A 10,543-nucleotide genomic window follows, 5' to 3' on the forward strand; every position below is an offset into this window, starting at 1 on the left:
CCTATCCCTATACACACTCATCCAACTGTATCGAGCTCTACCACAAATACCACCTCCTTACCACAGAATAATCTGCCATATTCCGCTCTCACCTCAACCCAATCTGTCCCCCCTCCCTCACCACAACATAATGCACCGGATCCACAATCACCACTTCAACCACCCTCTCCTATCCAACTACATCCACCATCTCCTCCTCCTACCCATCGGATCAGGAAACCAAATTCAAAATATTTCAACAACAACCTTATCAATACCATAACCCTTCATCCAATACCTCCTACACTTGAACCATCTACTCATATCCAAGCCTTGAAAGAACCCAAATGGCAAAATGCAATGGACTCAGAATTCAATGCGCTCTTACAAAATCAAACTTGGGATCTTGTTCCCTTATCCACTCAAAAACCTATTGGTTGTAAATGGGTCTTCCGCATTAAACGAAATCCGGATGGCACTATCTCTAAATACAAAGCCCGTCTAGTTGCAAAAGGATTTCAAAAACAATATGGCAAAGACTACTTTGATACTTTCAGTCCAGTCACAAAACCCGTCACCATTCGTACTATTCTCTCCATAGCTCTTTCAAACAATTGGCCCTTACGACAACTTGATGTCAACAATGCATTCCTTCATGGTACTCTTAATGAGGAAGTTTTCATGTCTCAACCACTTGGATACATTCACCCTCAATACCCAAACCACATCTGTAAACTCAAAAAATCCATCTATGGTCTAAAACAGGCTCCCAGAGCATGGTACATTGAGCTCACCACTTTTCTCATCCAGTTCGGCTTCAGAAAATCCTTAGCCAATGCCTCATTTTTCATCTACAAACATAAACTTATCACTTGCTACTTCATGGTCTATGTTGATGATATTGTCATAACAGGCAATGACACCTCCTTTCTCACTCACTTCATCAACTCCTTGAGTAACAAATTTTCCCTCAAGGATCTGGGTATGCTCCATCACTTTCTAGGTGTTGAGGTAATTCCCACACCCACCGGTCTTTTCCTTTCCCAACATCGATATATCCAGGACATTCTAACTCAATTCCACATGGAAGGGGCCAAAGATGTCACCACTCCACTTAGTGCTACTGAACCATTATCTCTCACTGATCAATCTCCCATAGTTGGTGCTTCCATCTATTGCTATTGCATTGAATAAATCAGATATTATATAAACAATATAATATCATTTTAAAAAGATAACAAATCAACTAACCTTATCATGGAAACCGACAATAGGTTCATTAGTGAATCGGGATATCAATGGATTTACTGTTTCCAAATTTGCCCCTATAAGTGCAAAAGGCTTAATTTAAATTCCAATAAAAAAACATATGTATGTATGTTAAAAGTTAGTTCTTATTTTAAATAATTGAACCAATAATTTCAAATCAAGAACATAAAAGTAATCACTGATTTATGAATATATGTATCTTGTAAATAAAGAAAGCATGGAGTGAAAGTCCTTAAGTCCATCATGATAACCTTCTCCTTTCACATTTTGACCTTCCCTTTCTTCCTGCTTATGTGCTTGTTTTTCCCAATGTCTCCGCTTTTGGAGATAACATTCTTTTAAATGATTAAACTGTTACAATCAACAAAACATTATGAAACAAATACAATAAATCAAATTAAAAATAGTGTGTAAGTGAGGCCCACATGCCAGTTAATAAAATAAGAAATTTTGTGAATGAGAAGTGTGAGTTGCAGATAGTAACTTCAGCTGAATTGTATGTAGAGATGTTTAATTTATCTTTTTCTTATGTTTTACAGGGGAAGAAAAAGAAAGATATAGTCTGCATTGCCCTCGCTGATGAAACCTATGATGAACCAAAGATCAGAATGAACAAAGTCATTCGAACAAACCTAAGGGTTCAATTAGGAGATGTTGTATCTGTTGACCAATGTCCAGATGTGAACCGACCATTTCTGTAAATACAAAATTTAATGTAAACCACACAGAGGATGCAAGTATTGGAAAAAAAATGATTTTGAGAAGAAAACCTGAAGAAAACCCAAAATCATCTCATGGTAATTTCCCATTGCAGATCTGCTTCAAGTTGCAATGACATGTATGCACAGAGAGAAGGCGTATGATTGGAGGGGAGAGTTTAGGGTTTTTAGAGGGCGAATGTGATGGGAATGAGCATTGTCTGCTTGTCTTAACCAATTTCAAAATGATTGTAGCTGTACATAAAAACCGGAAATATGCATTGAGAAACTGAACCAACATCAATAAAAAATATATCCAAATATTTTCAGGGCTATCCATACATAGTCACCAAGAGACATGCTTGCAACCATAGGAAAATCATCTTTGCTTTTCTTCTTCCAAATCATATATATAATTACTTACAATGGTAAAGTTATTGTTTTATTTTCTAATCAGGTGGCTCCTATAAAACTCATTTGTTCTGCAATAATTGAATAAGAGACACCCACATATACAACTTAAATATTAGAGGTAATGTTTCTTTTTTACCCAATATTTTTTTTCTTGTATTTTTTTTGTTTTGAAAATAATGTTTTTCTTTTGGTTAAAGTTCCATTAAACTGACATAATTGTGGGAGTCGACTGAAGTATATCATATATTACCCAACCGTGGGTTTGTGGGAGTCGACACGCTAGCTGAAGCATATCATCTTCAACAAACACAATCTAAAATTCCATGGTTTTCAAAAAGAAAATATTTGGAGATGATGATTGGAAAGGAAGAAAAGGAAAAACAGAGAAATCAATGGTATTACCTTCAATCTGTTTCAACAGACTCGTACCTTGAGTGTATATGATTGGTGTGGAGGGACAACTTGAAATTCAGAACTGAAAACCCTAGAAATAAAATCGATGTGCCATTTGGGTTTTGTGTTGTTTCTCTAGAATGACCCCAATTTCCTTCATGGTAGCCAGAGATTCTTGAATATCCTGAACAAAAAAAAGCAGTCAAGCAGTCATTTCATGTGCAATTAAACAATGTTTATGAAAGCAAGCGATGAAAGGAGCAAGTGATTAATTATCGTAGCAAAGCGTGCACCAGATTTTATCCTCGATGCACCTGCATCGTTTCGAGGTGCTGAAGTCAATGCGATGACAATGGCATTCTCTGGCTTTTACTTTACCGATCGAACCCGTGACGGTACTCGGTAATGACGGTAGATTGTAGAGTCGGATTTTATTGGAAGACGAAGCGGTGGTTTGTATACAAAGTGGCATTGGCGCTGGATATCGACGTATTTACTCAGTAGATATCTGTAGCAGTGGAGGACACGTGTCAAAAGAAAAAAAAAGTAGTGAAGAGCACGTGTAAAGGAAACAAAATTAAAAAAGAAAAAAAAACAGCAAAATTAGGAGTGATCCAATAGGAAAGAAGTCCTGTTCATGTGGCACTTCAAAATTAGTATGTATATATAATAAGAAAGATATGTTTGAAAATCATTTGATTCTAATGAATATATTTTAGGAAATTGCGTAAATTAATCATTTTTTGTGTGTTTTTAAAAACAATTACCAATTTAAATTATTTTTTGCAAAATAACCATTTTTTGTGGAATGGATCGTTCCGGAAACCATTTCGGACTCGTTTTCTGGTGGGTCAGCCCATACATTTACTTTGGAATGGGCTATTCCAGAAACATTTTCGGACAGTTTGACTTGACTTTGACCAAGTTTGACTTAAGGTATATTGGATTGTGGTTGAGAATTGGTCATTTGGTTGGATAAGTGACAGTTAGAGCTGAGATTCGAAGTCGAGACTTCATCAGCTATTGTTCAGATCGTGAGGTGAGTTTTCCTCATTGTACTTACAGGTTGAAGGCACCAAGACCGGCCCATTGGATTGATATCCTGCTATACATTGATATGCTGAGTATGAGATAGATCTGTATGATTATATGTTTGTTGTTGATATGCATAGACTGGTGGATCTGTAGGACTACTTGTTGTTTATGTTTGTATGATTATCTGTCTATTGCTTCTATTTGTTATATGTTATATATCGACATATTGTTTTGGGTTGAGGTTGTACTGCTTTGTGCTATAGACAACAAAACCAGAAGCATTCCAGATATGAGATTAGGGCCGGTTGGCATGCCCGACTCATATTAAGGGTTCTGGAGCATTCTAGATACGAGCTAAGGACCGGTTGGCATGCCAGACTTGTACTAAGGGCCTGAGGGTATTCCATTCTGATGACTGAGTGGACCCGTTGTATATTGGCATTCCAACCTGGGGTATTCCATCTTAAGGATGACTGGACCTGGAGGTTGACTGGGCCTAGGGTATTCCAACCCGATGATTGATTGGACACGACATGTTGTTGCATATGTTATCTGTTGTGTGTTAGTACTTTGGGGGAACTTACTAAGCTCTGGCTTACAGTTTTTAGTTTTTGTTTCAGGTATTTCAGATGATCGTATAAAGGTGAAGGCATGACCGTACACATCCTCTATTTATGGCTTTATGATTTTGGAATACTCTTATATGGATAAACAAATTTGGAAACAATGATTTTGTAAAAATTTTATGATTATGGGTTGTTTTTAAAAGTTTAAATTTGTTGTGATTTTTGAGTCGTTACAAGTTGATATCAGAGCCTTGGTTTGAGAGAATTAGAGGAACACCCATGTGAATCCAGTCTCAAAGTAAGGAAATCAAAATGTTTTACAAATGATTTTCAAAATTGTTTTAAAACATAATCAAGAAAGGATGCGATGTGTAAGATCAGTTGGAGCCAGCAAGTAGACCCCAAATTACCATACTGTTATTTGAGAATATGATATATTAGAACTACATGCTAGTGATAGGCTAGGGATCTTCAGGAATTGCATGATAGAATTTCCTGATGTTTGATGCATGATAGCCTATGAGGACTTCTTATATGCTAGACGAAATTGACATCATTATTGTGATCACTTAGTGTGTGTATCATAGTTGTACATAGCAAAGATTCTATAACCTGGGAATGTTTTATTTAGCTTTACTTCCTGTCCGTGTCTGATTAAGGACTTAGATTAGAGTTAAGTATTCGAATGTCTACGAGATACAGCATAATGTATGATTAGCATGCATGAGTGGCTGCAGGGTTGGTGGAAGTTTCATGAGTGGGTATAGTTCGTAGCAGGATATCGTGAGGAGGGATTACCCACTCTTGAGAGAGTAAGGGCGGGATGAAGGTGTATCCTAGATGCTTGGGCCTAGTGGTCGGAAATTTTGTATGGGGACCTGCCTGATTTTAGTGTGTTTTAGTGCCAACCGGCTCCTCTGCTCGAATTTTGTTTGCTTTGTGCTTTGTGGGGCCTATATTGATGTGGGTTAACCATCAAATGAATACATTAAATTACATTCTATGAAGGTTAAATAATCTTAGAATAAAGGACTTGGACCTATTGTGCAACTCTTGTCTGAGTCTAACCATTATAAGGTTGAGTCCTTTAGTCGAAAGATTATTTAAGCTTTGCTATATGTAATTGTATTCATGAAGTGGTTAGCTGACATTAGTAGGGGTTCTTCAGCATCTGATGGCAAGGAAGGTGGGGGGAATCCTAAGGGAGCCTAGGAAGTATTTTAGTGTGGTTGTTACGCTGTTAAGTAGGTATTTGGGGGTATTATTATGAGTAGGTGTCTTAGAAGACCCAGTGTGAAGGTAGTATTGGGCCTATACTACTGAGAGCACGAGATCCATACTTGAATCGAGGAAAATTCTGAGGATTCTAAAGGTCGGTTGGGGAAGATGGCATGGTTTGATACCATGATTCATGGCATTGGTTATGTATTTGTCGATCTTTTGGTTATGGTTGTTCAGGCATGAGGATGGGTTTGGTGATTGTTTGGGGCCACAATGGTGATGTCCTTTTGGGTGGAATGGTACAGACCTAGATGAGTATGTTAGTTTTGAGGTCCCAAGGGTTTTGCTCGAGGTCGTACATTGATTCGCGAGACTCAAGAAGGAAACGATCGCTATGATCGGCTTGAGGATTTCAGCTGGAAGTAGAGTGATACTGGTGGATTGGAATGTCATTATCTATAGCGAGGACTATGTCCTTTCAGTTTTTTGAGTTTGGAGAAGAAGTAAGTAGGCGTGTGATTTTCAGAGTTAGGATGTAAACCCAACATGGGGCTAGTTGGCTACGGGGTTTGGTGGTAGTATGTGTATGTGGGAGTGTGCAAGAGGATTGATGTCATATAGATTCTTAGTGATGTGATCAAGGGTCTATTTTCTATGGATATAGGTAGGTCAGGTACCAGATTGACGGTCGGGATTGTAGGCGAATAATGTATGTTTTGGATAGTAAGTTGGTGTTTTGCTTATGCAGTTACATTAATTCCTTAATTTTAAAAGTAGTTATGATTAGAAAATTTCTAAGGTCTTCATTTGAAATTCAGAATTCTATTTGGATTTGCTTGGTCCTTATCTGGAGGATCATCCTTTGTGTGTTATGTTTAGTTTTGAGCACTATAACACTCATATGGTGCACATGCAACCCTAAATGCTTTGGATCTATATTTTCTCTAATTACACATGCATATTTTCAATATTCCAAAGCATTGTCCTAATTAGCATACAAATTGTCAAATGAACAATACAACTAGTTAGATGACTTACCTCTTAGAAGGACTTGTAGTTCTTGACCTTTTAATGCTTGAGCACCCTAAGTGTGATTTCTCTAATGGTTCACAAACACCAATATGCAAGAAGAGGCTTGAGAGAATAGGTGCACAAAATCAACTTCACTCTCATAGAATGAAGGGGTCACGATTTTGGCACTAGGGGGTTTATTTATAATGTAGCAAATGTTAGGGTTACATTTTGTAAACCCTAATGCTCCATGACATTCCACATCCTTATGCTCCATGGGTTTAACCTCCATGGATTATCTCATTAGTTTAGCCCATCTAAATAATTATGGATCATTGACTCACACTATAAGAATCATTGATTTACATAATCAATCCCCGTATATTTAATTAGCCTATTTTGACCATAAAATTAATTCTAAATTAATTCTTTATCAATACTAATTAAATAATATGATTTCATATTAATATATTATACTTTTAATATATTAATAAATCGTAAATAACCTTATTCTCAAAAGTCCATCCTATCAAATTGCACTGGTGAAGGCAACCCAAAAGGACCATGCTACAATCGAGTCAAGTACATCCCAGTTATGGTTATGGGCTTAGATACCAAATCCAACAGTCTCCCACTTGGATAAGTCTAATAACTATAACTGTCAATCCAACTTCAAGATCCAAACTTAGAAATCGTAAGCTTTCAAAAGCCGTTGTCGAAATCTGACCTAGTCAGTGGCGCGTCCTTCAGATAAGGGATCATATATTCCTCTGCTCTCAAGATATCTATGCAGACAAATACATGGAACATAGTCACACTTATTGTCCAACAATTTGTTTCTCGATTTATGATTCGTCTGACATAGAACAAAACTAAACACATCAATTTAGTTCTGACCGGGCCCGACACATAGTCAAAATAGAATCATCGAGGGGCCCAAGATATCACTTTTAATCCTCTTAGGATAAAAGGAACATATAAACTTCGACATTATATGCTTGTACTAACTACTCATTAAGTCATGCACAATGACACGTTTTATAACATCAAGTTACTAATGCGTTTCCGTGCCATCAATGCACAACCAACTCGTAGTCAACAACTTATATATCTTGGTTTGAAGGCTATATGATATTATCGTCTCACAATTACTCGTGATATATTCCATGAAGTAATTCAGGTGAGCGCGGGTTGAATCCAATACTCAAATCTTATTTCAGAAGTACTCATGAATGGTGTAGAAAACTCTTGCTATGTATAACACCTTAGACAATCTACAAGACAACTCATGACATTCTTCTTTCATACTTACTTCCGACGTATGATCGACTGTGGATGGTTCGAATAATAATTTTATTATTCTGGAAGTGAAAACATGCAAAGTGAAACACAAGAATAATACTAATCCTATATGGCCCCAAAACTTTTGAGTGTAAATAAAACACATTTTATTTAATCACCATATTGATTACACATTATTCATTGTATATTGTTTCGATTTATCAACTAGTACTGGAATTAAAACAATAGATATCCCATGCTCCAAGCATGCACACTATGTTTACCTATGGTCCTTACTTTGTCAAATAGATCAATTGTAAACATTTCCAACGATACTCATTTCACAATTCCAAATCCTTATCGTAAGAGTAAGAATACCAAGTTCTTGCCACTTACTTTAATTTGTTAGATTCTAAACTTATATGAAGTGATCCTTTTGTCATGACTATGTACACAAGTCACAGAGACTTTGTCAATTACTGTCACAAACTTTTGATAGTACTTATGTGTTAAGGAAACTACTTTTATATATGAAGTTATGTTATAATGTAGTCGAAGATGTAAGACTTATTCTATAATATTAGATGTTGAAATATTATATTATATTTATAGTGTTCAATGTATGCTTTGACTGTGATCCATTCTCGACATTGCTTACCCCGAAGTTTATGCCATCGGATGGTGGTGTGACAACATCTCATACAATCTATGTTGATAATAGACCAGATACTGGACATCGGTGGTACGGTTTTATTGGTGTCATGCCCTATTCTATGATGATAATAGATGAGGTCAAGGGCACTAGGTGCAGGCTGTGTCATACCAAATTTATGGTATTAATAGATTGTGTCAAGGACGCAAACCATCATTTGTCTTTCATGATATAAGTCTTTTTAACACTATAGGCAGTGCTATCAGGGTAAGAATTGGTTGTGCATAGTGATTCAGTAGAACACTTCACTTTTTGCATACAACAAGCATGTTTCTAGCGACAAAGGTGTGGATAAAAGAGAATCTACGACATGATTTTATAGGAGTAGATTTTAGAGGATTATCTTATAAACATCATTCAATTTTAATTCCAGTCTTTTTGATTTTTATCCCTAATTGATTATTTACAAAGGCTAAGATCCATATTTGGCTTTGAGATATGTAAAGAGATGTCGTATACACATCACAAAATTATTTAGGTTGGCAAATCCCCTTTGCCAATTTTCTTATCAATGGAACTCTAGATTATTTGCAATTCGTTGAGTGGGGTTCATGGCATGTTAATATCGGATTATGCTTATCTCAATTTTATGAAGGGATGTCGCAAATCATAGGACAGAAAGTGAATCAACCATGAAAAATCATGTGACCCTCGGTCGAAATTATTCTCACATTGACGTGCTGGTTAACTACACACACACTATCGAAAAAATAATTTTTTTGAGTGCCACATTGTAACAACCAAAAAATAGTGATAATTTTTTTGTTTTAAAAATCATTAGTTCCATACATAAACTATAAGAAAAAAGCTTAATGAGTTCCCCAAAGTACCACATCTCAAACATACAACTAGGCCTAGCCCTGGGCTATATTCCAACACAAAATAAAATCATGGGCCCAGGCTTGCGGTTTCTTTCAACCCATCATATACTCATGGGCCCAGCCCTGGGGTTTATTTCAACCCAATCACACAAACACGCAAGAGTCATCAAGACAGCTAGCAACCTACACACACAATTTAGTAGGTCGGCATTGGTGAATTTGACCCACAAGCACAGTGAGAAGACTCATATCTAATTGAAGATAACCGAATCACACACTTGAGCTGCAGCTACCACGACTCATGACATTTATTATAACTGAAAGTCAACCCTAGTTAATAATCGTGGGTTTCACCTATAATCAATGGTCCAAATCATCTTTTATCTTACTAAGGGAAAAATAACATTTTGCCCTTCCTATACATAACAGAACTATACACGACCCAAAACCGCTAATAACCCAAGGCCAAAAAATGGCCCAATTGGGTTTCTGGGAGTACGACATATATATTCCCGATTACGACCTGTGTACTGGGAGTTCTTAGAAGGGTTAAGGGTCAAAAGCCAACTATGCCATGCATACTCAAGTGTTACACCTGACGTAACCACCTAAATTCTAAACTCTTAACTAATGTTTTTAATGCTTAAAGACCTAACGTCCCTCCCCATTTTGAAAAAAAAGAGGTACCTTGAAATAAATAATTGTTCCGATGGAACCTTCTTTTATACCATAGATTGGCGTAGATATATAGCCCAAGCCATTATTCTTTTCTATTTGTTATTTTTATATTACTATTACTAAATCAAATGACAGGACTAACAGATCCTTTATAAAAGATAAAAGAAAGGGGCGAATCTGCTCTTAGAGATCATTAAATCCTAAAAAAATGATTGTTCTTGTGTATCATGGAAATTATTTAAAAGGCAAGAATCAAATAAGTTTTTGTGGTAGAATAAAATATCTTTCATGTCCCGCTCTAATAGATTCTTTTTTAGGAGTTCAAAGGCAATGTTGTTAGGAATGTTGTTAGGTTCGCTTGAAGGTGTTTTGAAGGATTTGAAATCACTGCTTATATACCCGATATTGGCCATAATTCACAAGAACATTCTATAGTCTTAGTAAGAGGGGGAGGGTTAAGGATTT

The sequence above is a fragment of the Lactuca serriola genome, chromosome 7 (genome assembly GCF_051521515.1).
Source record: "Lactuca serriola cultivar US96UC23 chromosome 7, Lser_US96UC23_V15, whole genome shotgun sequence".
Lineage (NCBI taxonomy): Eukaryota > Viridiplantae > Streptophyta > Magnoliopsida > Asterales > Asteraceae > Lactuca > Lactuca serriola.